Consider the following 27,977-nt stretch of genomic DNA (forward strand, 5'->3'; position numbering starts at 1 on the left):
ACCAGGACGGGGAGCAGCGTTTAAGGAGGGAGGCATGGAAGACGTCATGTATGCGAAAGGATGGGGGGAGCTCCAGACGGAAGGATACAGGGTTGAGGACTTCAATGATCTTATAAGGTCCAATAAATCGGGGAGCAAACTTCCTGGACGGGACCTTAAGGCGCAAGTTCCTGGACGACAACCAGACCAAATCCCCGACGACAAACCGGGGGTTAGCAGAACGTCTACTATCCGCCTGAATCTTTTGTGCGCTCTGGGACGCCTCTAGGTTCTTCTGAACCTGGGCCCAGACAGTGCACAGTTCCCGATGAACCTCCTCTACCTCAGGATTATTGGAACAACCAGGGGAGACGGAGGAGAACCTTGGGTTAAACCCGAAATTACAGAAAAACGGGGAGACACCTGACGAGTTACTGACCCGGTTATTCAGGGAAAATTCAGCAAGGGGAAGGAATGAGACCCAATCGAATTGACAGTCAGAGATGAAACACCTTAAATATTGTTCCAGGGATTGGTTGGTCCTTTCCGTTTGGCCATTAGTTTCGGGATGGAAGGCGGAGGAGAAGGACAGATCAATCTCCAACTTTTTACAAAAAGCTCTCCAAAATAAGGAAACAAATTGTACCCCTCTGTCAGAAACGATATTGACTGGGGCCCCATGGAGACGCAGGATGTGTTTCACAAACAAAGAAGCTAACGTCTTGGCGTTAGGTAGCTTCTTAAGGGGCACAAAGTGGCACATCTTGCTGAAGCGGTCTACTACCACCCACACCACCGACTTGCCCTGAGATGGAGGCAAATCGGTGATAAAATCCATGGAGATATGGGTCCAAGGTCTCTGGGGAATGGGCAAGGAACGTAGTAGGCCCGCAGGTCGGGACCTAGGGGTTTTGGACCTAGCGCAAACCTCACAAGCGGCGACGTAAGCCCTAACATCTTTAGGCAACCCAGGCCACCAATAGTTTCTGGTAATGAGGTGTTTGGTGCCCAAGATGCCAGGATGACCAGATAGAGCGGAGTCATGGTTTTCCCTGAGTACCCTCAGCCGGTATTGCAGGGGAACAAACAGTTTGTCCCCAGGGGCGTTCCCGGGAGCTGCACCCTGATCAGCCGCGATATCAGAAGCTAAATCAGAATCCGTGGCAGAGACGATTATACCAGGGGGTAAAATACAAGCGGGATCCTTCTCGGAAGGAGGATTGGCCATGAAACTACGTGACAGAGCGTCAGCCTTAATATTCTTGGACCCAGCCCTATAGGTAACCAAGAAATTAAATCTGGTAAAGAATAGTGCCCACCGAGCTTGTCTAGGATTAAGCCTCCGGGCCGATTCTAGGAAAACCAGATTCTTGTGATCCGTAAGGACCATTACCTGGTGTCTGGCCCCCTCCAGGAAGTGCCGCCACTCCTCAAAAGCCCATTTAATGGCTAGAAGTTCGCGGTTACCAATATCATAGTTACTCTCCGTGGGCGAAAACTTCCTAGAGAAGTAAGCACAGGGGCGGAGATGGGTGAGGGAGCTGGTACCCTGGGACAAGACGGCCCCTACTCCCACCTCGGAAGCGTCAACCTCCACAATAAATGGCTCCTCTTGGTTGGGCTGAATCAGCACGGGGGCCGAGATAAAGCACTTCTTGAGAGTCTCAAAGGCCTGGACGGCCTCAGGGGGCCAATGGAGGACATCGGCACCCTTGCGGGTAAGGTCCGTAAGAGGCTTAGCGACGACCGAGAAGTTGGCAATAAATCTCCTGTAATAGTTGGCGAACCCTAAAAAACACTGTAACGCCTTAAGGGAGGCAGGTTGGACCCATTCCGCCACAGCTTGAACCTTGGCAGGGTCCATGCGGAATTCATGAGGAGTGAGGATTTGCCCTAAAAATGGTATCTCCTGTACCCCAAAGACACATTTTTCAGTCTTAGCAAACAGATTATTCTCCCGAAGGACCTGGAGCACCTTCCTGACATGCTCCACGTGGGAGGACCAGTCCTTGGAAAACACCAGTATGTCATCAAGGTACACAACAAGAAAATTACCCAGGTACTCTCTCAGGATTTCATTAATAAAATTCTGGAAGACAGCAGGGGCATTACACAACCCAAAGGGCATGACCAGGTATTCGAAATGACCCTCGGGTGTGTTGAACGCAGTTTTCCACTCATCCCCCTCTTTGATGCGGATAAGGTTATATGCCCCCCGTAGATCGAACTTAGAAAACCATTGGGCTCCCTGAACCTGATTAAAAAGATCCGGAATCAAAGGAAGTGGGTACTGGTTCCTTACGGTGACCTTATTCAGGTTACGATAATCAATGCACGGCCTAAGACCACCATCCTTCTTCCCCACGAAGAAGAAGCCAGCACCTACAGGAGAAGTCGAGGGGCGAATGAAACCCTTGGCCAGGCATTCTTGGATATACACCCTCATCGCTTCACGTTCAGGACATGAAAGATTAAATATCCTACCCTTAGGAAGCTTGGCACCAGGCACCAAATCGATAGCGCAATCGTAATCTCTATGGGGGGGCAACACCTCGGAGGCCTCCTTAGAAAACACATCGGCGAAGTCCTGAACAAACTCAGGAAGCGTGTTTACCTCCTCCCGGGGAGAAATAGTGTTAACAGAAAGACATGACATAAGACATTCATTACCCCATTTGGTGAGATCCCCAGTATTCCAATCAAATGTGGGATTATGCAACTGCAACCAGGGAAGACCTAATACCAGATCAGACGATAATCCCTGCATCACCAGTACAGAGCACTGCTCCAAATGCTTGGAGCCAACCAGGAGTTCAAAAACAGGAGTATGCTGAGTAAAATAACCATTAGCAAGAGGAGTGGAGTCGATTCCTACTACAGGGATAGGATAAGGTAAATCAATACAAGGCATCTTTAGAGACATAGCAAAATCCACAGACATGATATTAGCAGATGAGCCAGAATCCACGAAAGCACTGCCCGTGGCAGACCGGCCAGCAAACGAGACCTGAAAGGGAAGCAAAATTTTATTGCGTTTCACATTAACGGGAAATACCTGTGCGCCCAAGTGACCTCCCCGATGATCACTTAGGCGCGGAAGTTTTCCGGCTTCTTATTCTTGCGCCTGGGGCAGGTGTTCAGTAGATGCTTGTCGTCCCCACAGTAGAAGCAGAGACCATTCATTCTGCGAAACTCTCTACGTTGTCGAGGGGACATGGAGGCCCCGAGTTGCATAGGTACCTCCGAGTCCTCCGTGGAGGGGCGAGGAGACGGGACCTCGGGGGGAATCACAGAAAAGTCAGAGGGGAGCACACTGAAGCGTTCAAGCTGACGTTCCCTGAGACGTCGGTCAAGTCGTACTGCTAGGGCCATAACCTGGTCAAGGGAGTCAGGCGAGGGGTAGCTAACCAGCAGATCCTTCAGGGCGTCAGATAATCCTAACCTAAACTGGCACTTTAGGGCCGGATCGTTCCACTGAGAAGCTACGCACCACTTCCTAAAATCAGAACAGTATTCCTCAACCGGTCTCCTACCCTGACGTAAGGTCACCAGCTGACTCTCGGCTAAAGCAGTCCTGTCAGTCTCGTCGTAAATGAGTCCGAGGGCAGAGAAAAAACGATCAACAGAGGAAAGTTCAGGGGCGTCAGGAGCCAAGGAGAAGGCCCACTCTTGGGGCCCTTCCTGGAGTCGGGATATGATGATACCCACCCGCTGGTTCTCGGAACCTGAGGAGTGGGGCTTTAGGCGGAAATACAGTCTGCAACTCTCCCGGAAGGAGAGAAACGTCTTACGGTCCCCTGAAAACCGGTCAGGTAACTTGAGGTCGGGTTCTAGAGGTGAGGTGAGGGGTACTACTAAAGCAGCGTCACCCTGATTGACCCTCTGGGCCAGGGCCTGGACCTGTAGGGAGAGGCCCTGCATCTGCTGGGTCAGGGTCTCAAGGGGGTCCATGATAGCGTCAGCGTAGGAGAAATGGTAGACTAGGTAAGGGCTTGTAATTATGTAATGGCAGGAAGGAGGTGAAGGGAAAGTGAGCCCTAATCTACCCACCGCCCTGTCCCTGCCTACTTGCAACGACCCGCCCTAGGCGACGAGGTACAACTGGGCGGCGGTCCCTACGCTGGCTAAGTGCACAGGAAGACAAACAGGGAACACGCAAGGGAAGGGGCAGTAGCCACGGAACGCCACGAGGAAACGGGGCGGCGAACGAACAGTCAGGACCAGGACGAAGTGAGTACACCCGAGCAGGCACAGAGACAGAAGAAAGCCAGGGCAAGCAAGCAGGTCAAGCAGAACTGCAGCAAGGCAGAAGCACGGCAGAAGCAGGCTGGAGCAAGCAGCAGAGGCCAGGAATCCAAAAGAATTACAAGCACTGAGGGAGAGCACAGGGCAGGTAATAAAGGGCAGGGGGCGGAGCTAACTCCGAGAGACCAGGCCGCGATAGGCTCTCCCACTCCTGAGCCTGCCACCCTGGTTGGTGGGAGATGGTGTCAGTCGAGCAGGTCTGGCCTCAGGTGTGGATTGATTAATCCCAGGAGTATAGCTAGATGAAGTACCTGGCAGATCCCTAACATCCGGGGCCCAAGCCCCGGATCTTTGGCCCGGTGCCCCGGATTCCCCGGTGACTGCCACATTCAGAGGTGTAGCTACAGGGGTCGCAGCAATTTGGGCCAGGACGCGGCCCCCGCACCGCGTCTATAAAAATTTACTATAGTAACTGGGGCCTATGCCATAATATACACGGGCCCCTGTTTCTATAGTAAGAACACCATACTTACCCTCCTTCCGGAGCACAGCGGAAGTCCTGATATCTTCTCGCGTCACGACGTCACAAAGCAGTGCGCCACACATGACTTCATGACACTGGATGGTGTCAGGACATCCGCTGCATCCAGAGCCGAAGAGGAGGGTAAGTGTAACATTACTGCCTGCTGGGGTCCTATATCTAAGCCTGCCTTGTGGTAGGCTTAGATACAGGGTCTAACAGACAGTATCACAGATGTACCCTGTATCTATGCCTACCACATGGTGGACTTAGATACATGACCATGTAAGATACTGTTTGATGGGACATGTATCTAAGCCTACCTCATTGTAGGCTTAGATACAGGGCCCCAGCAGACAGTAATCTTATACTGTATAAGATTACTGTCTGCTGGGGCCCTGTATCTAAGCCTAACATGTGGTAGGCTTAGATACAGGGTCGAACAGACAGTATCACACCTGGGCCCTGTATCTAAGCCTACCACCTGTGTTACAAATGTTTTTTTTTTAAGTTTGTGTTTTTTAACAGGTTCGGTTGTTGGACTACTTCAGATTCGAGGACTACTTCGATGACAGCTTTTTTTATTCTCAATAAAATGGTTAACGAGGGCTGTGAGGGGGCGTTTAATTTCAATAAAAAATTTTTTGGGGTATTTTCTTTTAAACTTTTATTACTACCGCTTTAGTAATGGCCACTGGCTGATCGACAGCATCCATTACTAAGACGGGGCTTAGTGCTAGCTGGTACAGAGGCTAATACTAACCCCCATTATTACCCCGATACTCACCGCCACTAGGGGTACCAGGAAGAGTCGGGTACAATCCAGTACCCGACCATCTGTAGTGATGGCTGGTACTGGGGCGGCCGCAGGCTGTTATTACTAGGTTGAGAAAGCCTAAAAACAGTGGGCCTTCCCATCCTGGTAATGCTAGCCTGAAGCTGCTATGCTGTATCTGGCTAGTTATAAAAAATGGGGGAAAACCACGTCATTTATTTATTTTTTTTAAATGGAAAAGACTAACTAGCCAGATACAAAATAGCAGCTGCAGGCTAGTATTACCAGGGTGGGAAGGGTCACTGTTTTTGGCCTTTTCCAGCCTAATAATACCAGCCTGCAGTCGCCCCAGTACAGGACCATCACTACAGATGGTCGGGTACTGGATCGTACTCAGCTCTTCCCGGTACCCCTGGTGGCAGTGGGTAACGGGGTAATAATGGGGGTTTAGTGTTAGCCTTTTTACTGGCTAACATTAAGCCCTGCCTTAGTAATGGACTCTGTCAATCAGCCAGCGGACATTACTAAGGCGGTAGTAATAAAGTTTAAAAAAATACAAGGACATAGAAAAAATATTTTATTGAAATTTAAAAAAAAACACATAAACCCCCATTAACCTTTTTATTGAGAGTAAAAAAGCCATCATCGAAGTAGTCCTCGAATCCGATGTAGTCCAACATCTGGACCTGTAAAAAAACACAAACACAACAAAAAAATAATTAACACATAAAAAAGCAAAACTATTTTTAGGGCTCGTGCATGCACAGCGGAATTGCTGTGTTTTTTATGTCCGGAATTGGGAATGGAAAAAACGCAGCAGAATATAGTAGCAGCACAGTGGGGGAGATTTAACAAATCTCATCCACACGCTGCGTAAAAATTCTGAGACTAAATTGACCTGCGGTGCATTATTTTCAGACTGCAGCATGTCAACTCCTGCTGCGGAATGTGGACAGAAATGCTGCATTTTTCATTGGAGATGTCACAATCTCCTAGTGTTGTGAAAAACGCAGCAAAATACACACCATTTTCTGCCGTAAAAAAAAGTTTTTGCCGCAGTGGAAAGCCTGCAGCTTTCAACGGAATTGTTGCAGAAATTTTCTGCAGCAATTCGATTGTGTGTGGACAAGCCCTTATACTTTTCCTTTCCTGGGTACAGCGCTGGAGCCGCAATGTCAGCGAGCTGGGCCCTATATCTAATCCCATGATTTGTGATACTGTCTTCTGAGCCACTGCATCTAATCCTATCCATAGCTATAGGGTCGTAGTGCTATAGATATGCTGTCTCATATATATATATATATATATATATATATATATATATATATATATATATATATATATATATATACATATACAATCCAGATACAGATGAACACAGCACTCCAACACACCTATATATTAGGCCATGTGCTCTTACCACAGGATGAATCAGTTCCTCAACTTGAATATAAAACGACCATAGAACGAAGTAACAGCACCAGGACTTCAGAGAAGATGAAATTGAGAAAGGTTCTGTGATGAACCGAAATGTCGCTCACTTGAGGTGAATAAATCCACCCTGTTTCATCTTCTCTGAAGTCCTGGTGCCGTTTCTTTGTTCTATGGTCGTTTTATATATATATATATATATATATATATATACTGCATATATATATATATATATATATATATATATATATATACTGCATATATATATATATATATATATATATATATACTGTACATATATATACACATATATATGTACATATAGATATATAGACTACCGTTCGAAAGTTTAGGGTCATGTTAGGGATCTGCCAGGTACTACGTCTAGGTATACTCCTGGGATTAATCAATCCACACCTGAGGTCAGACCTGTTCGACTGACACCATCTCCCACCAACCAGGGTGGCAGGCTCAGGAGTGGGAGAGCCTATCGCGGCCTGGTCAGTCGGAGTTAGCTCCGCCCCCTGTCCTTTATTACCTGCCGTGTTCTCCTCCTCAGTGCTTGTAATTCTTCCGGATTCCTGGCCCCACTGCTGCTTGCTCCAGCCTGCTTCTGCCGTGCTTCTGCCTTGCTGCAGTACCGCTTAACCTGCTTTGCTTTGCCTCTGGCTTGCTTCCTCCTCCGTGCTCACTTGGATATACTCCACTTCATCCTGGTCCGGACTACTCATTCACCGTTCCGTTTCCTCGCGGCGTTCCGTGGGCTACTGCCCCTTCCCTTGCGTGTTCCCTGTTTGTTCTCCCGTGCACTTAGACAGCGTAGGGACCGCCGCCCAGTTGTACCCCGTCGCCTAGGGCGGGTCGTTGCAAGTAGGCAGGGACAGGGCGGTGGGTAGATTAGGGCTCACTTTCCCTTCACCTCCTTCCTGCCATTACATAATTACAAGCCCATACCTAGTCTACCATTTCTCCTACGCTGACGCTATCATGGACCCCCTTGAGACCCTGACCCAGCAGATGCAGGGCCTCTCCCTACAGGTCCAGGCCCTGGCCCAGAGGGTCAACCAGGGTGACGCTGCCTTAGTAGTTCCCCTCACCTCACCTCTAGAACCCGACCTCAAGTTACCTGACCGGTTCTCAGGGGACCGTAAGACGTTTCTCTACTTCCGGGAGAGTTGCAGACTGTATATCCGCCTAAAACCCCACTCCTCAGGTTCCGAGAACCAGCGGGTGGGTATCATCATATCCCGACTCCAGGAAGGGCCCCAAGAGTGGGCCTTCTCCTTGGCTCCTGACGCCCCTGAACTTTCCTCTGTTGATCGTTTTGTCTCTGCCCTCGGACTCATTTACGACGAGACTGACAGGACTGCTTTAGCCGAGAGTCAGCTGGTGACCTTACGTCAGGGTAGGAGACCGGTGGAGGAATACTGTTCTGATTTTAGAAAGTGGTGCGTAGATTCTCGGTGGAACGATCCGGCCCTAAGGTGCCAGTTTAGGTTAGGATTATCTGACGCCCTGAAGGATCTGCTGGTTAGCTACCCCTCTTCTGACTCCCTTGACCAGGTTAAGGCCCTAGCAGTACGACTTGACCGACGTCTCAGGGAACGTCAGCTGGAACGCTTCAATGTGCTCCCCTCTGACTTTTCTGCGATCCCCCCTGAGGTCCCGTCTCCTCGCCCCTCCACGGAGGACTCGGAGGCACCTATGCAACTCGGGGCCTCGATGTCCCCTCGACAACGTAGGGAGTTTCGCAGAATGAATGGTCTCTGCTTCTACTGTGGGGACGACAAGCATCTTCTGAACACCTGTCCCAGGCGCAAGAATAAAAAGCCGGAAAACTTCCGCGCCTAAGTGATCATCGGGGAGGTCACTTGGGCGCACAGGTATTTCCCGTTAATGTGAAACGCAATAAAATTTTTCTTCCCTTTCAGGTCTCGTTTGCTGGCCGGTCTGCCACGGGCAGTGCTTTCGTGGATTCTGGCTCATCTGCTAATATCATGTCTGTGGAATTTGCTATGTCTCTAAAGATGCCATTTATTGATTTACCTTATCCTATCCCTGTAGTAGGTATCGACTCAACTCCCCTTGCTAATGGTTATTTTACTCAGCATACTCCTGTTTTTGAACTCCTGGTTGGCTCCATGCATTTGGAGCAGTGCTCTGTACTGGTGATGCAGGGATTATCGTCTGATCTGGTATTAGGTCTTCCCTGGTTGCAGTTGCATAATCCCACGTTTGATTGGAATACTGGGGATCTCACCAAATGGGGTAGTGAATGTCTTATGTCATGTCTTTCTGTTAACTCTATTTCTCCCCGGGAGGAGGTAAACACGCTTCCTGAGTTTGTTCAGGACTTCGCCGATGTGTTTTCTAAGGAGGCCTCCGAGGTGTTGCCCCCCCATAGAGATTACGATTGCGCCATCGATTTGGTGCCTGGTGCCAAGCTTCCTAAGGGTAGGATATTTAATCTTTCATGTCCTGAACGTGAAGCTATGAGGGTGTATATCCAAGAATGCTTGGCCAAGGGTTTCATTCGCCCCTCGACTTCTCCTGTAGGTGCTGGCTTCTTCTTCGTGGGGAAGAAGGATGGTGGTCTTAGGCCGTGCATTTATTATCGTAACCTGAATAAGGTCACCGTAAGGAACCAGTACCCACTTCCTTTGATTCCGGATCTTTTTAATCAGGTTCAGGGAGCCCAATGGTTTTCTAAGTTCGATCTACGGGGGGCATATAACCTTATCCGCATCAAAGAGGGGGATGAGTGGAAAACTGCATTCAACACACCCGAGGGTCATTTCGAATACCTGGTCATGCCCTTTGGGTTGTGTAATGCCCCTGCTGTCTTCCAGAATTTTATTAATGAAATCCTGAGAGATTACCTGGGTAATTTTCTTGTTGTGTACCTTGATGACATACTGGTGTTTTCCAAGGACTGGTCCTCCCACGTGGAGCATGTCAGGAAGGTGCTCCAGGTCCTTCGGGAGAATAATCTGTTTGCTAAGACTGAAAAATGTGTCTTTGGGGTACAGGAGATACCATTTTTAGGGCAAATCCTCACTCCTCATGAATTCCGCATGGACCCTGCCAAGGTTCAGGCTGTGGCGGAATGGGTCCAACCTGCCTCCGTTAAGGCGTTACAGTGTTTTTTAGGGTTCGCCAACTATTACAGGAGATTTATTGCCAACTTCTCGGTCGTCGCTAAGCCTCTTACGGACCTTACTTGCAAGGGTGCTGATGTCCTCCATTGGCCCCCTGAGGCCGTCCAGGCCTTTGAGACCCTCAAGAAGTGCTTTATCTCGGCCCCCGTGCTGATTCAGCCCAACCAAGAGGAGCCATTTATTGTGGAGGTTGACGCATCCGAGGTGGGAGTGGGGGCCGTCTTGTCCCAGGGTACCAGCTCCCTCACCCATCTCCGCCCCTGTGCTTACTTCTCTAGGAAGTTTTCGCCCACGGAGAGTAACTATGATATTGGCAACCGCGAACTTCTAGCCATTAAATGGGCTTTTGAAGAGTGGCGGCACTTCCTGGAGGGGGCCAGACACCAGGTAACGGTCCTTACGGATCACAAGAATCTGGTTTTCCTAGAATCGGCCCGGAGGCTTAATCCTAGACAAGCTCGGTGGGCACTATTCTTTACCAGATTTAATTTCTTGGTTACCTATAGGGCTGGGTCCAAGAATATTAAGGCTGATGCCCTGTCATGTAGTTTCATGGCCAATCCTCCTTCCGAGAAGGATCCTGCTTGTATTTTACACCCTGGTATAATCGTTTCTGCCACGGATTCTGATTTAGCTTCTGATATCGCGGCTGATCAGGGTGCAGCTCCCGGGAACGTCCCTGGGGACAAACTGTTTGTTCCCCTGCAATACCGGCTAAGGGTACTCAGGGAAAACCATGACTCCGCTCTATCTGGTCATCCTGGCATCTTGGGCACCAAACACCTCATCACCAGAAACTATTGGTGGCCTGGGTTGCCTAAAGACGTTAGGGCTTACGTCGCCGCTTGTGAGGTTTGCGCTAGGTCCAAAACCCCTAGGTCCCGACCTGTGGGCCTACTACGTTCCTTGCCCATTCCCCAGAGACCTTGGACCCATATCTCCATGAATTTTATCACCGATTTGCCTCCATCTCAGGGCAAGTCAGTGGTGTGGGTGGTAGTAGACCGCTTCAGCAAGATGTGCCACTTTGTGCCCCTTAAGAAGCTACCTAACGCCAAGACGTTAGCTTCTTTGTTTTCTGAAACACATCCTGCGTCTCCATGGGGCCCCAGTCAATATCGTTTCTGACAGGGGGGTACAATTTGTTTCCTTATTTTGGAGAGCTTTTTGTAAAAAGTTGGAGATTGATCTGTCCTTCTCCTCCGCCTTCCATCCCAAAACTAATGGCCAAACGGAAAGGACTAACCAATCCATGGAACAATATTTAAGGTGTTTCATCTCTGACTGTCAATTCGATTGGGTCTCATTCCTTCCCCTTGCTGAATTTTCCCTGAATAACCGGGTCAGTAACTCGTCAGGGGTCTCCCCGTTTTTCTGTAATTTTGGGTTTAACCCAAGGTTCTCCTCCGTTTCCCCTGGTTGTTCCAATAATCCTGAGGTAGAGGATGTTCATCGGGAACTGTGCACTGTCTGGGCCCAGGTTCAGAAGAACCTAGAGGCGTCCCAGAGCGCACAAAAGATTGAGGCGGATAGTAGACGTTCTGCTAACCCCCGGTTTGTCGTCGGGGATTTGGTCTGGTTGTCGTCCAGGAACTTGCGCCTTAAGGTCCCGTCCAGGAAGTTTGCTCCCCGATTTATTGGACCTTATAAGATCATTGAAGTCCTCAACCCTGTATCCTTCCGTCTGGAGCTGCCCCCATCCTTCCGCATACATGACGTCTTCCATGCCTCCCTCCTTAAACGCTGCTCCCCGTCCTTGTCCCCCTCGAGGAAACCTCCTGTTCCCGTTCTCACCCCTGAGGGGGTGGAATTCGAGGTGGCCAAGATTATGGACAGTAGGATGGTCCAGGGCTCCCTCCAGTACCTGGTCCATTGGAGAGGATACGGGCCGGAGGAGAGGACTTGGGTACCTGCCCGTGATGTTCACGCTGGGGTATTGATCAGGAGGTTCCACCTTCTCTTCCCTACTAAACCGGGTCCTCTTAGTAAGGGTCCGGTGGCCCCTCATAAAAGGGGGAGTACTGTTAGGGATCTGCCAGGTACTACGTCTAGGTATACTCCTGGGATTAATCAATCCACACCTGAGGTCAGACCTGTTCGACTGACACCATCTCCCACCAACCAGGGTGGCAGGCTCAGGAGTGGGAGAGCCTATCGCGGCCTGGTCAGTCGGAGTTAGCTCCGGCCCCTGTCCTTTATTACCTGCCGTGTTCTCCTCCTCAGTGCTTGTAATTCTTCCGGATTCCTGGCCCCACTGCTGCTTGCTCCAGCCTGCTTCTGCCGTGCTTCTGCCTTGCTGCAGTACCGCTTAACCTGCTTTGCTTTGCCTCTGGCTTGCTTCCTCCTCCGTGCTCACTTGGATATACTCCACTTCATCCTGGTCCGGACTACTCATTCACCGCTCCGTTTCCTCGCGGCGTTCCGTGGGCTACTGCCCCTTCCCTTGCGTGTTCCCTGTTTGTTCTCCCGTGCACTTAGACAGCGTAGGGACCGCCGCCCAGTTGTACCCCGTCGCCTAGGGCGGGTCGTTGCAAGTAGGCAGGGACAGGGCGGTGGGTAGATTAGGGCTCACTTTCCCTTCACCTCCTTCCTGCCATTACAGGTCACTTAGAAATTTCCTGATTTTTGAAAGAAAAGCACAGTTTTTTTCAATGAAGATAACATTAAATTAATCAAAAATATACTCTATACATTGTTAATGTGCTAAATGACTATTCTAGCTGCAAACGTCTGGTTTTTAATGCAATATCTACATAGGTGTATAGAGGCCCATTTCCAGCAACCATCACTCCAGTATATATATATATATATATATATATATACATACACGCACATAATTTTTTTTTGGGGGGGTGGACATATGTTAGTACAAGGATACTTACTGCTGGGTTCCTGAATCTAAGTCTATCATGTGTGATACTGTCTACTGGGCCATGTATCTAAGCCTATCATGTATGATACTGTCTGCACAGACAGGGAGACTGTGTGTGTAACCATACAGGGGGGTTGTGTCAATATATACAGGGGGCATTGTGTGGGGCCCCAGAAATGGCAAATTTACTCCTGAAGGTTAGTACAAGGATACTTACTGCTGGGGCCTGTGCCTAAGGCTACATTCATACGAGCGTGACAGATTTACGTACGTAAAAAATTTGAGTAAATCTGTCAGTGTGCGTTGCGTTTTTGCATCAGTGTGTTTTGCCTGTGGCATGTGTTTTTCACGCACTTGCAAGTACTTTCTTTCTTTTCAGTATAATTCGTGTGTGAAACACAGACAGCACACGGACGAGAATCATGCTCGTCTGAATAAGCCAGAAGTCTATAATGTGTGATACTATCTGCCGGGGCCATGTATCTAAGCCTATCATGTATTATACTGTCTGCTGAGACAATGCATCCAATTATATCCAGCGGTGTAGCTATAGGAGCCTTAGTCTTACAGATACAGTGAAGGAAATAAGTATTTGATCCCTTGCTGATTTTGTACGTTTGCCCACTGTCAAAGACATGAACAGTCTAGAATTTTTAGGCTAGGTTAATTTTACCAGTGAGAGATAGATTATAGAAAAAAAAAACAGAAAATCACATAGTCAAAATTATATATATTTATTTGCATTGTGCACAGAGAAATAAGTATTTGAACCCTTTGGCAAACAAGACTTAATACTTGGTGGCAAAACCCTTGTTGGCAAGCACAGCAGTCAGACGTTTTTAGTAGTTGATGATGAGGTTTGCACACGTTAGTTGGAATTTTGGCCCACTCCTCTTTGCAGATCATCTGTAAATCATTAAGATTTCGAGGCTGTCGCTTGGCAACTCGGATCTTCAGCTCCCTCCATAAGTTTTCGATGGGATTAAGGTCTGGAGGCTGGCTAGGCCACTCCATGACCTTAATGTGCTTCTTTTTGAGCCACTCCTTTGTTGCCATGGCTGTATGTTTCGGGTCATTGTCGTGCTGGAAGACCCAGCCATGAGCCATTTTTAATGTCCTGGTGGAGGGAAGGAGGTTGTTACTCAGGATTTGATGGTACATGGCTCCATCCATTCTCCCATTGATGCGGTGAAGTAGTCCTGTGCCCTTAGCAGAGAAACACCCCCAAAACATAATGTTTCCACCTCCATGCTTGACAGTGGGGACGGTGTTCTTTGGGTCATAGGCAGCATTTCTCTTCCTCCAAACACGGCAAGTTGAGATAATGCCAAAGAGCTCAATTTTAGTCTCATCTGACCACAGCACCTTCTCCCAATCACTCTCAGAATCATCCAGATGTTCATTTGCAAACTTCAGACGGGCCTGTACATGTGCCTTCTTGAGCAGGGGGACCTTGCGGGCACTGCAGGATTTTAATCCATCTGTAAAGGATCTGCCAGACACAGCTTCTGTGTCGACGCCCGTGGTTAGTCAGTCTGCACCTGCTCCTAAGTCTGATAGAGTGACTCCTTCTACCACTCAGGCTGGGAGGCTGAGGAGTGGGAGAGCCTATCACAGCCTGGCCAGATGGAGCTAGCTCCCGCCCTCTGTCTATTTATGCCTTCGTTTCCTGCTTCTCTTTTGCCTGTGATTCTGCTTGTTTCCTGGCTCTGCTGCTGCTGCTTGTACTATTTGTCCACTGCCTCATATTGACCCTGGCTTTACTGACTACTCTCGTGCTCTGCGTTTGGTACCTTGTACACTCCTGGTTTGACTCGGCTCGTTCACTACTCTTGTAGCTCGCGGTGTTGCCGTCGGCATCTGACCCTTTTCCCTTTGTTCCCTTGTCTGTCTGTCTGTTGTACACATAGTGAGAGTAGGGACCGTCGCCCAGTTGTACGCCGTCGCCTAGGACGGGCCATTGCAAGTAGGCAGGGACTGAGTGGCGGGTAGATTAGGGCTCACCTGTCTGTCTCCCTACCCCGGCATTACACCATCACGGCGTAATGTGTTACAAATGGTTTTCTTGGTGACTATGGTCCCTGCTGCCTTGAGATCATTAACAAGTTCCCCCCGTGTAGTTTTTGGCTGAGCTGTCACCTTCCTCAGGATCAAGGATACCCCACGAGGTGAGATTTTGCAAGGAGCCCCAGATCGATGTCGATTGACAGTCATTTTGTATGTGTTCCATTTTCTTACAATTGCACCAACAGTTGTCTCCTTCTCACCCAGCGTCTTACTGGTGGTTTTGTAGCCCATTCCAGCCTTGTGCAGGTCTATGATCTTGTCCCTGACATCCTTAGAAAGCTCTTTGGTCTTGCCCATGTTGTAGAGGTTAGAGTCAGACTGATTAATTGAGTCTGTGGACAGGAGTTTTTTTTATACAGGTGATCATTTAAGATAGCTGTCTTTAATGCAGGCACCAAGTTGATTTGGAGCGTGTAACTGGTCTGGAGGAGGCTGAACTCTTAATGGTTGTTAGGGAATCAAATACTTATTTCTCTGTGCACAATGCAAATAAATATATATAATTTTGACTATGTGATTTTCCGTTTTTTTTAAATATAATCTATCTCTCACTGGTAAAATTAACCTAGCCTAAAAATTCTAGACTGTTCATGACTTTGACAGTGGGCAAACTTACAAAATCAGCAAGGGATCAAATACTTATTTCCTTCACTGTATGCTATCTCCGATATGTATGTAAAAATTTATTAATTTTTCAGGAGGGGGGGGTGGTAAATATGTGTCTCGGGGCTTGTGCCCCTGATCTTTTTAGACCCTAGCAGCGCCCCTGTATCTATAGCTTGAGACCTTGTCTGCACTGGATAACAAGCCTGATTTGATGTTTTGTATGTTGGAATTGATGCCTTAGTTATTGCTGTTTTATTGTCTTTCTTGTGCTAATGTCCGCAACTGTAGAATGGAAATCTGTTCTTTAAACTTTAAATGGTTTATTTCCTCCTGTTGTGAAGTTCTATTTTGTTCACACACCGACAATGTATCCTGTGGAGGCTCCGATTCCATACTCAAATAATGTTTTTTTATCGTTCAAAGTCTCACGAATCTGTTTACATCAGGCAGTGTTCTGTATAAATTCTTTCTTTCTCATAATTAGGTCCCTTGGACGGCACCTCAAACTGTTCTTTAGGCGAAACACATACAGATAAATCTAATACTGTCAAATCCTCCATATTATCCATGTCATTATTTCTTTTTGTTTGCGACCATCCACATTTGGCTGTCTTGCACATGTTTAAGACAATCCAAACACTAGTTTTCATTAGAAAGTTTATTTTATATCTGAATAGTGTAAAAATATATATTTGCATGCCTCTAATTCAGCATTCCAAAAGGGAGACAGGAGATACATATATTTACTTTAGAAGTGCTCATATGCAAGTCTGATTCACGGCCATTCACTATTTCTTCTATTTGACTCCGTCCCATTTTTACCCATGAACAGTTGAAGGAAATTGCTGCTAGTTCATATTCTGTCTTATTCTGGTGTTCTCCTGCCTTTTAATAACATGTAGAGAAAAAACATCAAGGTTTAATATTTAATAATTGTTATGTTCTAGTGAACTCCACTTAGCTGAAGTAAAACCTTCTCTCTCAAAGGTGAGGTTATCTCCATATGAGTTTGTCTTAGAAGTAAAGTTACTTACTCCCACCATTGTATTATTATTATTATTTTTTTTTTTCTTAATGATCCAGATATTCTGAATATTTCGATTAATGAGCTGTGCAATCGCTATGTCTCAGCACATTACTCTGTTAGGAGAAGCTATTTAGGCTGCGTTGCATTATCTTCTGTCTTCATTGAATAGACCCTGTGTCTTGAATGGAGCTCTGTTGCATTCCCTTCATTCTCAAAATCAGCAGAGGTCCCAGAGGTCGGTCTCCGACCAGTCGTAATGTTACGGCGTATTTTAGCTATATGCAATAAAGTTATCAGATGCACAATCCCAATTACATATGGTGCTGTGAATGCTGCCTTTTGATGAGTTTCCTACTAAGCCCTATATATATATATATATATATATATATATATATATACATACATATATATATATATATATATATATATATGTATTTTTTTTCATTTATTCTTTTTTTTTCATTTAAACTGCCTTTACAGACTTTGTTCTTGTAAGAGAATGTTTGCATAAACTCTATAAGGGGGTATGTATATATATATATATATATATATATATATATATATATATATATATATATATATATATATATATATGTGTACCTGCAGTAACTTTTCAGTAAGAGGAAGGGCATCCAGACAATTTACCAGTGAACTACCCACCCTAATCCACATGTTACTGGTCACCTGGAACAGATTGCAGTTGGGAAAAATGAATACTTTTCTATTACACAGTTTTGGTTTGTCAAAACAAAACTGTGAAATTGCACCCTGTTTTTACCCCTTTTCTTATTGTTCACAATTTCCTTGGGGTCCAGTGATTTTATGTCCTGGTCCATACCAAAAATATACATTTTTTCGAAGTAATTATGCTAGTACAAACATGGCTACATTTTGTGGTACCTCTGTCAGGTCCGTATTTCACACCGAATAACCACCTCTGTAAATTGAAAGCTGAAGGCATGCCTGGAAAGAAGTAAACAAGCCAAAGATGTTTGGTACACAGCTTCCCTCTGTCAGCCAGGAGGAAGACTGAAACTTTTATTCAGAACAAAGAAACACAGAAAGAGACACATGCCTCCTCCCCAGAGATGTGGGAGTGCCCAAGCCCCCACTGGTTTCTCAGCTGTAAGTTCTCAGACTCACTCTTCTTGAATTCCAGGGGGCGGTGTCTTCCATAGGTGTGTCCGACATGAACAAAGAACTTATTATATATCAGTATATTACACAAAGAACTGAAATGTATATACATATGTGTGAGGATAATATTTTTCAAACAATATACATAGTAATGATCCCTGACAGTCCCCCCTAAAAATATTATTACTCTATCCCTGAGTCTTGCCTAGCAACCTACCACTGACCACTCGAACCAGGAGGGTAGGGGTTTTGGATTTCTTCACCAGCTTGAGACGAGCTACTCCTGATGAGTAACCTCCCTTTGTACCTGGACTACCAAGGTGTCGGAGTGGTCCTAACTTTCCCTATTCTCCTCTGGATACAGGATGGTTGTCTTGATATAATCTACAAACCGCTGCTGCTTGTAATATATATATAATTAATCCGGTCTACATTTTTATTAACAGTAATAATTGTCGCACTGTCACTTACTGTCCTAATGGGACTTTTACCCCTGCAGATATAACAGGTCATGGGCAGCACAGTGACCTTCACCTCACACCTTCACATACAACTCCTCAGATTGTAATTTGCAGCACCGTGGCATATTTACACACATTATAATTATAAACCTCAGACATTATAAACAATAGGGCCTCAACTAATAATCATAATGCTATCACCAATCTCATGCTATCACCCTCAGGTTTCGGGTCCCATCAGTTCATTGCCAGTCCTGTACACCATAGTCCCCTTCTTCTCCTGTCTTCTGCTCTTCACTGACTGTCACCCTCAGGGTAACCCACACAATTGTGGAGTCAGACTACGTTGGTGTCCAGTGGGGGAGTTATTATTACCCCCTCCTAGCCACTTACTTAACAAAACACTTGATCCTGCTGACGGATTCACTCAGGTCTTTGGTCTTTACTTTGATCTTTGCTGATTTCATCAGGACTTGGTTTGGTCCTTCTCATCTGTCCGACACCGTCTCCTTTAGTTTACGTCACCGGGCTGTACATAGCACCTCATGCTGTGAGCCTGGGGTGAGATCCCACGTAGGCGGATTAGTGGAGTTGTATTGTGACTATCACAAACCCTCCGCATCTGTACTCTTCCTCTGGCAAATTACTTGTCTGGGCGGCTGCTTAGAATTGTGACACTGCCGTCAGTTCATGATAAACGCGTTGTACTGGCTCAGGCTGTGCCTGCCGCATCTCAGCGATGGAGTTCATCATGTTAAAAGTCTTTTAGTTCATATTTACTGGCACTTGCCGGGGACCCCCAACTCATGTCAATTGTTAAAATAAATACTAATCTGGTGATAACATCATCCGCGTACACTATAAACGTTGTTCTAAGTACATACAATAATGTCAGGCCCTCAAATGACATCAAACACCTTTATATATAGGAAAAAAACTTCTTTGTTACAATGGACAGGGCACCTAGAAGATGTGTGATTACTGGGTACATTTCATTTGCTCTTGGTGATACTCTTTCAGCAGGATTTGCACCTTGATCTCAACTGATTGCCTAGAACATCTCCACCTCACAGAAACATACATAGATTCCACATGTTTATCTGACAAGTGTCTCAAACCAATTTTTCTTACTCTAATCTGGTTCGTTCTACCTGGGAAGGCCTCTCAAGGTTGGTTCTCTTCATGTGAGGCGGGTATGATAAGGTTGGCACCGGTCTGCCAGGACTGTTCTGTAGGCAAATCAAACAGCTCTAACAGAATTTAGCAGCAACAGCTGTAAAGCCTGGGACATACCAATTAGATCTTACCACATCGATCCTTGCAGTCTTGGGGCATATGTGAGGTCATACACCATCAATACAAGTGCTATCAGGAGTGCCTTGGGCGCTACCGGTTTACCTTCCTTTATCCGTCCACATTCTGTTAGAATATGGTTCTCACGCCTTCCGCTCCCAGTTGGACTCTTCCTGGGAAGAACAAGCTTTTCATAGCCTAATCAGTAATTGATCTTAATCAGATAATTAACTTGAAGAAAAACATTAACAATGACAGATTTATTTTAAACGTTCACACTGGGCAGTAACTAAAACTGATACATACAAATTGATTCTTCTTTATATATATATATATATATATATATATATATATATATATATATATATATATATATATATATATATACACATACACATATACACTGCACAGAATTCTCTGCTCTAAAATGTTCCTTTCACAATAACAACAAAAATAAACTAATAAAAATGTTTTCGAATGGGAATATTCCGCTTCTGTACCTTTTATCTGACACATCCAACAGTCCAATGCTGAGGCTGGTCTAGAACTTTACATAAAACTTAACCTCAGTATTTAATATTCCCACAACCCTTCTTAAATACAGTTATTTAAACAAACTAACCTTGGGACAACGTCTAGAGAACTGCTGACATCTTATCATTGTACAAACACCAGGTCAATACTTGGGATAACACTGTTCCCCTGCCACTTACACACAACGTCTGCAGTGGGGAAGATACCGGCCGGGCTTCAGGCCCCCCTGAGAACAGGTCTACACACACGAGCACATTGTCATACACTTCTACCTCGGGTAGTTGTATGTTCTGCAGTCGCTGGGACGGGTAATCTGGCCGGGCTGCACTTTTCACAGGTACCTTTGCTGTTTTACCTATGTCATGCCGTGCGCTACAAACCTAGTGGTGGCATTATTGTATCCAGGAACAAGCCAATTTACTGACACCTGGCTGCACATACCCTTGTTGTCAGTTCTGTCTTCTCTCGCTCTCTCAATTGGCTTACCCGATGATCCAATAAAGTTCCTACTACCAATGGGCCCATAATTGTGGGTGATGCCAAAAGCGTACCTAGAGTCAGTGTAAATGTCGGCCGTCTTACCTTTTGCCAGGTTACAAGCCTCAGCGAGCACCTCCAGCTCCGCTCCTTGAGATAAACAAGAAGGTGAGAGTGGTTTCTAGGTAATTTACCTGGTGCCTCATATCCTGTCTTGTACATACTGTGTAATAAAATCTCATTATTACAAATTTACATTAAAAACCCATGTCACATATAGATAGAACATTTCAAAGGGGTGGCGTCTTCATCCTCTAAAATAAAACCAAATGTTATACACTCTACACTCATCTGATAATCCAGAATACTTTGAGAATCTCACTTTTATCAGATTCTGCAAATCCTTGATTAATACAAAAACAAATAAAAAATAAAAAATTCCTAAAAACGTTACATCAAATTAACAATGTCCAGACAATTTTTGTTTTGCCTTCTCCCCCATCTAAATCCATAAAGACTCGTGTGGGTGACGTCACCTCTGCCTCCTGTGTAAATTTGCTGGAGGGGGATGGTCTCTTACACAATACCTCATATTGGGTGGAGACTACAGCACAGCTTACCCAGTGCCATATTTACTGTTCTGGAAAGATCTGGAACCATCTACACAGAAAAACCTCAACATTTAGGTTACTCTCATACACCTTTAATCTGGATTACTCATTGGGGTCTCATACACATTTTGTAGATCTCCTGAAACCAAATTAATTAATTCAAAACAAACCAAAATTGTACCTGATCAGTTCCTTCACCATTCCCCCCTTTGTGGACTCTGCGAAAGTAATGTAGCAGAGTTCAAAACGACATCTCAACATAACAAAGTCGGGCACTAGTTTAACCCCCTGTAATGTACAACAGCCTGAAACAAAAATGACTTTTTCCTGACGAAAATACATTTGATCTTTACAATGACATAACTCATGTGTGAAATCAAAAACAAAACAATTGTAGTTAGTTATTCAATAAAACAGAAAATATTATATCTGATAACATTAATTACTGCAAACCAATAAACTGTATATAAAAATATATGGAACGGTGGGGGGCACATACATTTTCAAAACCCCGTGTCTCACAGTATCTGTAGTTTAATACATCTGAATTAACATCAAAACACATGAAATCTGATCACATCATAACACATAAATATCGTAACTTTTATAAACAACAGCGCATGCGCAAAGATAAGAAATTTATTTAGGTTTGTAGACATTACTGATATATATATACCAAAGCAGTGCATATTGAAATCCCTTTGTCTCATCAGCCCTGCAGACTGCACCCAGTCAGCCCCCCTCCTCCTCCCAAACACAGCATACTACAGGGGGGAGGGAGGGGGGTCACACACTCATTTCTCACAGCATCTAGTCTCACAATCTTAACACTTTCAATGCTGGCAAAACAACATACGTATCTGCAATCATTCATCACACCATTGTATAGGAATTATCTACATTCAAAACATCAAACACATAATCTGTAACAGCCCAAGCTGTCGGCCACCATCTCTATATTATGATGACGTGTTGTTTCATCAGTGAACAGCGTCCCGCACACTAGAATGGAACCTAAAAATAGAAAAGACACTGCAGAGGCATGTGTTACAAATGACAAAATTAACAAGGCGATTATTTCATACTGATTTGGTTGGGCCGGGCGTGGCCACTTCAGGGGCGGGGGGGGGGAAGGGGGGCAGCCTCTCCCATTGGAATCACATTGTGCAGCTGTGAGGGGGAGGGGGTTTCCCACCCACAATGAGGACACACTCAACATGAGGTACGGACACCATTACCGAGCGTCGGCTGGCCCTGTGTTTTCTAATACATATAACATACAATACCTTCCTTATTCCTAACTTCCATTCGCTTCACCAAATCATGAATAGGATCGGGTGATCCTGATGATTTGAATATGGGCCGTAAACCATCCATTCTAACAGTCTATATTATACACGTAATTTATATAACAATCTTCGGTCTACAACTCTCTGGTCTGGCCACTTTATTACCTACAAATTTATTACACGTCTTATCAGTGCATTGCATTGCACCCCGCATGCACCTGTCTCACGTCTTATCACACGACTCATCAGTGCATTGCACCCCGCATGCCCGCGTATAGGACAGGTTATAATACTATCCACGACTTATCACACATCTATATTGTGCCCGCGTATTTTCTATCTAGTCCCTAATTACCCAGAGGATGGTTAGTCGGGCGCGACTAAGGTCTCACAGGTTTTCGACCTCACAGCGGAAAATATCGCTTCTGTCGCCTGAGATAATCCAGGAAATCAACAAAAGGGTTCTACAGATCGCCACAAGACTGTCACAGATAAGTCGAAGATTTATAAAATCAATTTGCTTACCGTGTTATTGCGGAGGTGATCAAATTCCTTATCAGTGGGCAATCTCGGGTCCTCTGTTTCACCCTGTGATTGTCAGTTATCCGGATTTCGATATTTCCTCGAGTGAGGTCCCCGTCGGGCGCCAAAAATGTCAGGTCCGTATTTCACACCGAATAACCACCTCTGTAAATTGAAAGCTGAAGGCATGCCTGGAAAGAAGTAAACCAGCCAAAGATGTTTGGTACACAGCTTCCCTCTGTCAGCCAGGAGGAAGACTGAAACTTTTATTCAGAACAAAGAAACACAGAAAGAGACACATGCCTCCTCCTCAGAGATGTGGGAGTGCCCAAACCCCCAACGGTTTCTCAGCTGTAAGTTCTCAGACTCACTCTTCTTGCATTCCAGGGGGCGGTGTCTTCTATAGGTGTATCCGACATGAACAAAGAACTTATTATATATCAGTATATTACACAAAGAACTGAAATGTATATACATATGTGTGAGGATAATATTTTTTCAAACAATATACATAGTAATGATCCCTGACACCTCTGTGTTTTATTTAAGTAGTGAACCATTCATCCTGTCAACAGTGCTAAAATATAAAGGCTACAGGACTATTGTAACGTCCGCAGTCGCAGACTCCTATCATTCTGCTGACGTCTTCCTCCCCAGAGATGCCAGCACATGCGGCTGTCCTGCAGTGACCACTAGGGTGTGCGCTCGAGCTCATTCCCGGCCTTAATGGGCCAGAGCACACACGTTTTAGATTGACTGATTGCTCCCATGATCACCCTGGACTATAAGAAGGGCCCTGGCCCTTCCTTCATTGCCTGAGCTTTGTTGTGTAACCTGTGTTAGTCTTTGCAAATGGTCCCTTAGTGTTTTCCAGTTCCCAGTGTTCCCGTTCCTGCTACCTTTATCCTGTATCCCGTGCAACCTTGTTCCTGTGCCGTAGAGAGTTGGAGTCGTGTTGTGTCGTATACTACGCCTGCTGTATTTCACCGTGCCTGGTGTCTGCCTGCTGCCAAGGTCCCATCCGAGCCTGCCATCACTACTGTCTGTATTGCCACAGGTACCCTTATTCGAATTGTTGACTTTGCCTTGGTATCCTGTTTGGCCAACTGCTATCCCGCTACGGCGGTGCGGCCCAGTGGGTCCACACACCTATTGTGACAACTATCTCAAAAGAGCTTGATATTTCTCTGGCCACTGTTAAGATTATTAAGAAGCTTCAAACCCATGGGTCTGTAGCCAAGATCCCTAGTTGCACGAAGTAGACTGACCAAAAGTTGATGAGAAAACAAGTTTAAGAGGCAACAGTTTTACACCAATCATCGATGTCTGCATTAAAATAAGTTTTATGCTAGGAGATCCTTGAATGCTCCATTTCTGAGAGAACACCAAAAAAGTATGACTGGCGTTTTCCAATATGCATGTTGGAAAGATACATTACTTCTAGGAGATGTCCATTAGCTAGATGAAACAACATTGCAGATTTTTAGTAATAAGTCAAACCAACTCACAATAAAACAATATAACAAATATTTTAACAAATCAAGGCTTTAAAGAAAAATAACACCATCCCTAGCATGAAGCATGGGGGGGGGGCTAACTGATATGTAGCAGTTTCCTTGCTACTTCTGGTGCTGGGTACCTAGCGTTTGTACAAGGCATAATGAAATCAGAAGACTGTCATGGAGTTTTGGACTAAAACATACTGTGTGAAAGTGAAATGGCCCAAAAGTTGAAAAAATGTTGAGTTTTGGGCTGTCCCTACCCGCTAAAAAGAAAGAGGCAGAGCTTAGCGGAAGGGGAGTGGCCACCCACAGGCCAACGCATTAACTATAATTTATTCCAGAAACTGGGGTAAATTACAGCAGACATCTACATCAGCTCCTGGCTGTCGCAGATTTTATGCGCACGGACAGACGAAGATGCGACAAATTTATTAAGGGGCGTGTACCTCTTGATACATTATTTTCATCTTATTCTAGCTTGTATTTTTATTAAGACTAGCGCAGTCTTATTACATCCCCGCCATAGTCTATTGTCAGAAAGCGCAGTCCAAGGATCCTAAATCAAAAGAAATGTTGTTGAACTATTAAATATAAAGAATGAATTGTAACTATAAAATACTTTGGAAAGCTTCAATTTGTTTGAAAAAGTGTAATTTTGTAAATGCTAATACATTATATCTTTTGATTTTCACACAATATTTCCTTTAATAAACTGGGGAAGTCACATGATTTACTTGGTTTATATGTTTATAATAGGCTTTTTATATTTTTTGATCTCACTAACTACATATACATAGGCAGCATGATGCCTTGTATGACATTTCCCAAACAGACACAAAAATGTTTGTCTTTTGCATCTACATCTTGCCCTTATTTGCATGAGTTTTCTCACTCGAAGAACATACAGATAGGATAATTGACATTTTATGAAAATGAAGGTAACCATACACTTTAGATAGCTGTCGGGCAGAGCCTCCCAACCCTCCCATACAAATGCACGCTAAACTTGGCTGAGCATGCATGTGTACTTAATGGAAGGAGGGGAATATGCAGTTGCCAGACCTTTAGGGGCGGCTTATATTCCGTGAGAACAAAGGATCAGGCATATTGAAATCCAGCATGCCTGATGCTTCTATTCCCTAAGATCTGCCATCAGGGCAGAGTTAGGATACTCGCATACACATTAGATGATCAACCATTCATCTATTGTGTATGAGCGCCTTTATGCCTCATGCAATCGTCAATTCCTTGTGCATGGAACCATAAGGGCAAAGCCCCACATTGCGGAATTGCTCTGGAATTCCGCTGCGGACACTCCGCAGCGTTAATCCGCAGCGGACCCGTTTCTCCATTGCCTTCCACTTATTTTTAGTAGGGTTCGTTTAGACGAGGCGGAAAATTCCGCTGCGGAGCGGAATTTGGTGTCCGCAGCATACAATGGATGTTGCGGACCTGTGGCGGATTGGTTGCGGACTCATTGCGGAAGTTCTCCATTGACTTAAATGGAGATTCTAAATTCCGCAATGAAGTCCGCAGATGTCATGTACATGTTATGTGTGCTGCAGATGCGTATTGGTTTTTTAACATGACATTTCTTCATTCTGACTGTACCTATGTATTTCTAGGTCTACAGCCAGACTGAGGAAGTCAATGGGGCTCCCGTAATTACGGGTGACTACGTGTCTGCACCCATAATTACGAGTGACTACGTGTGTGCACCCGTAATTATGGGAGCGTTGCTAGGCGACGTCAGTAAATAGTCACTGTCCAGGGTGCTGAAAGAGTTAAGCGATCGGCAGTAACTGTTTCAGCACCCTGGACAGTGACTACCGATCACAATATACATCAACCTGTTAAAAAAATAGAAGTTCATACTTACCGAGAACTCCCTGCTTCTTTCTCCAGTCCGGCTTCTCAGGATGACATTTCAGTCTAAGTGACGGCTGCAGCCAATCACAGGCTGCAGCGGTCACATGGACTGCCGCGTCATCCAGGGAGGTCGGGCTGGATGCCGAAAGAGCGACGCGTCACCAAGACAATGGCCGGTAAGTATGAAATTCTTTTACTTTCACTAGGGAAAGTGCTGTCCCTTCTCTCTATCCTGCACTGATAGAGAGAAGGGAAGTACTTTCACCTCAATACGCAACGGCCAGTCCGCATCAATTTACTGCACATTTTGGCCAGATCCGCCACAGAATCTGCAACGCAGATTCTGTGCGGCATTGATGCGGACAGTTGCGGAAGAAAACCGCCACATGGGGCCATGCCCTAAAGCCACAAGTGGACTGCAGTATGTACCTTTAGGGTCGTGTCTTAGTGAGCATATCTTCTAGGGAAGAATAACCCTAGAATAATCATCTGTAATATGTGATACTTTGGAGAATAATTCTTTTTTTTGGTAATCAGTGAGAAAATGTTTTGATGTGTATAGGTACAGTACGAAATCATATTCAGGATTCACATGATATTACTGATGTAATTAAAATCTATGTACAGCCTTGTGGAATATGTTCCTGCTATATTAGAAAAAAAAATAAAATACATTCCACCAACGTTCATGCTCTATACTGCTTCAACCACGCTCTTTATATTTAAAGTGTACCTCCATCTTCATGCAGTAAATTATTCCATGCTCAAATTTTAAAAAGATTTGCTAAGGGAAGTAAAGTTGATAAAATAAAGAAAGCGACAATACTCACCTGTTCAATCTTTTGCCGCTCCAGTGCTACTTGTCCTGCAGTGATGACGTGCTGTTCATGCACGTGACCACTGAAACCAGTGATCGGTCGCAGTAGTCACGTGTAGGCATGACACATCATCGCTCCAGGAAAATAAACAAAGACTGGAGGGGGCCACCGGAACAGGTGACTATTGTTTTTTGTTTGTTTTTATCAACTTTACTGCTCTTAGCAATTTTTTTTTTAAATCCCGTAAAACCCCTTTAACAAACTGTCACCTACTTCAACCTGCACTGAATGTATTTTTTTTTACTGATATCATGTATTTACAGTTGTTTTTTGACGGGATTTCCGTAAATCATAACAAAAAACAATGCATTTGTTAAAACATGTTAAGGTTTTTCCTTAAATACGAAAATCCCAGCAAAAACCTGTAAAACTAAGTCATGTTAGTACACCCAGAGACAGTGTGCGGTGTGCAGTACGTAGAATTTGGAGCGCGCAGGGAGTAGCAGCCCCTTCCATATGAACGTGAGCCTCTCAGAATCCGTATCTTGCATCTCACAGTGCTTTATAAGGAAGCCCACAGGCAACGAACATAGAATGGCATTGTACAGTAGAAAGTGAAATCCGATGGGGGTAGCCAGCAAAATATTGCAGAAACTGTGCAATGCAAGTAAAATAAAAATGAGTCAAAATTATTGGTGAGCTGTACTATTCAGATAAACAAAGTTGTTTTCTATTGGAAGTATACTAATCCTTTATGAAAGTTTTAATAATGTCCGTACGATGT

At 45.3% G+C, this 27,977-nt stretch overlaps 1 protein-coding gene across 1 annotated transcript in view; it reads left to right on the forward strand.

Moving 5' to 3' along the window:
* GRXCR1 (glutaredoxin and cysteine rich domain containing 1) overlaps positions 1-27,977 on the forward strand; it is a 73,718-nt gene that overhangs the window by 36,151 nt on the left and 9,590 nt on the right. The gene's annotated exons all lie outside the window — the stretch shown is intronic.

The sequence above is a fragment of the Rhinoderma darwinii genome, chromosome 1 (genome assembly GCF_050947455.1).
Source record: "Rhinoderma darwinii isolate aRhiDar2 chromosome 1, aRhiDar2.hap1, whole genome shotgun sequence".
Taxonomy (NCBI): Eukaryota; Metazoa; Chordata; class Amphibia; order Anura; family Rhinodermatidae; genus Rhinoderma; species Rhinoderma darwinii.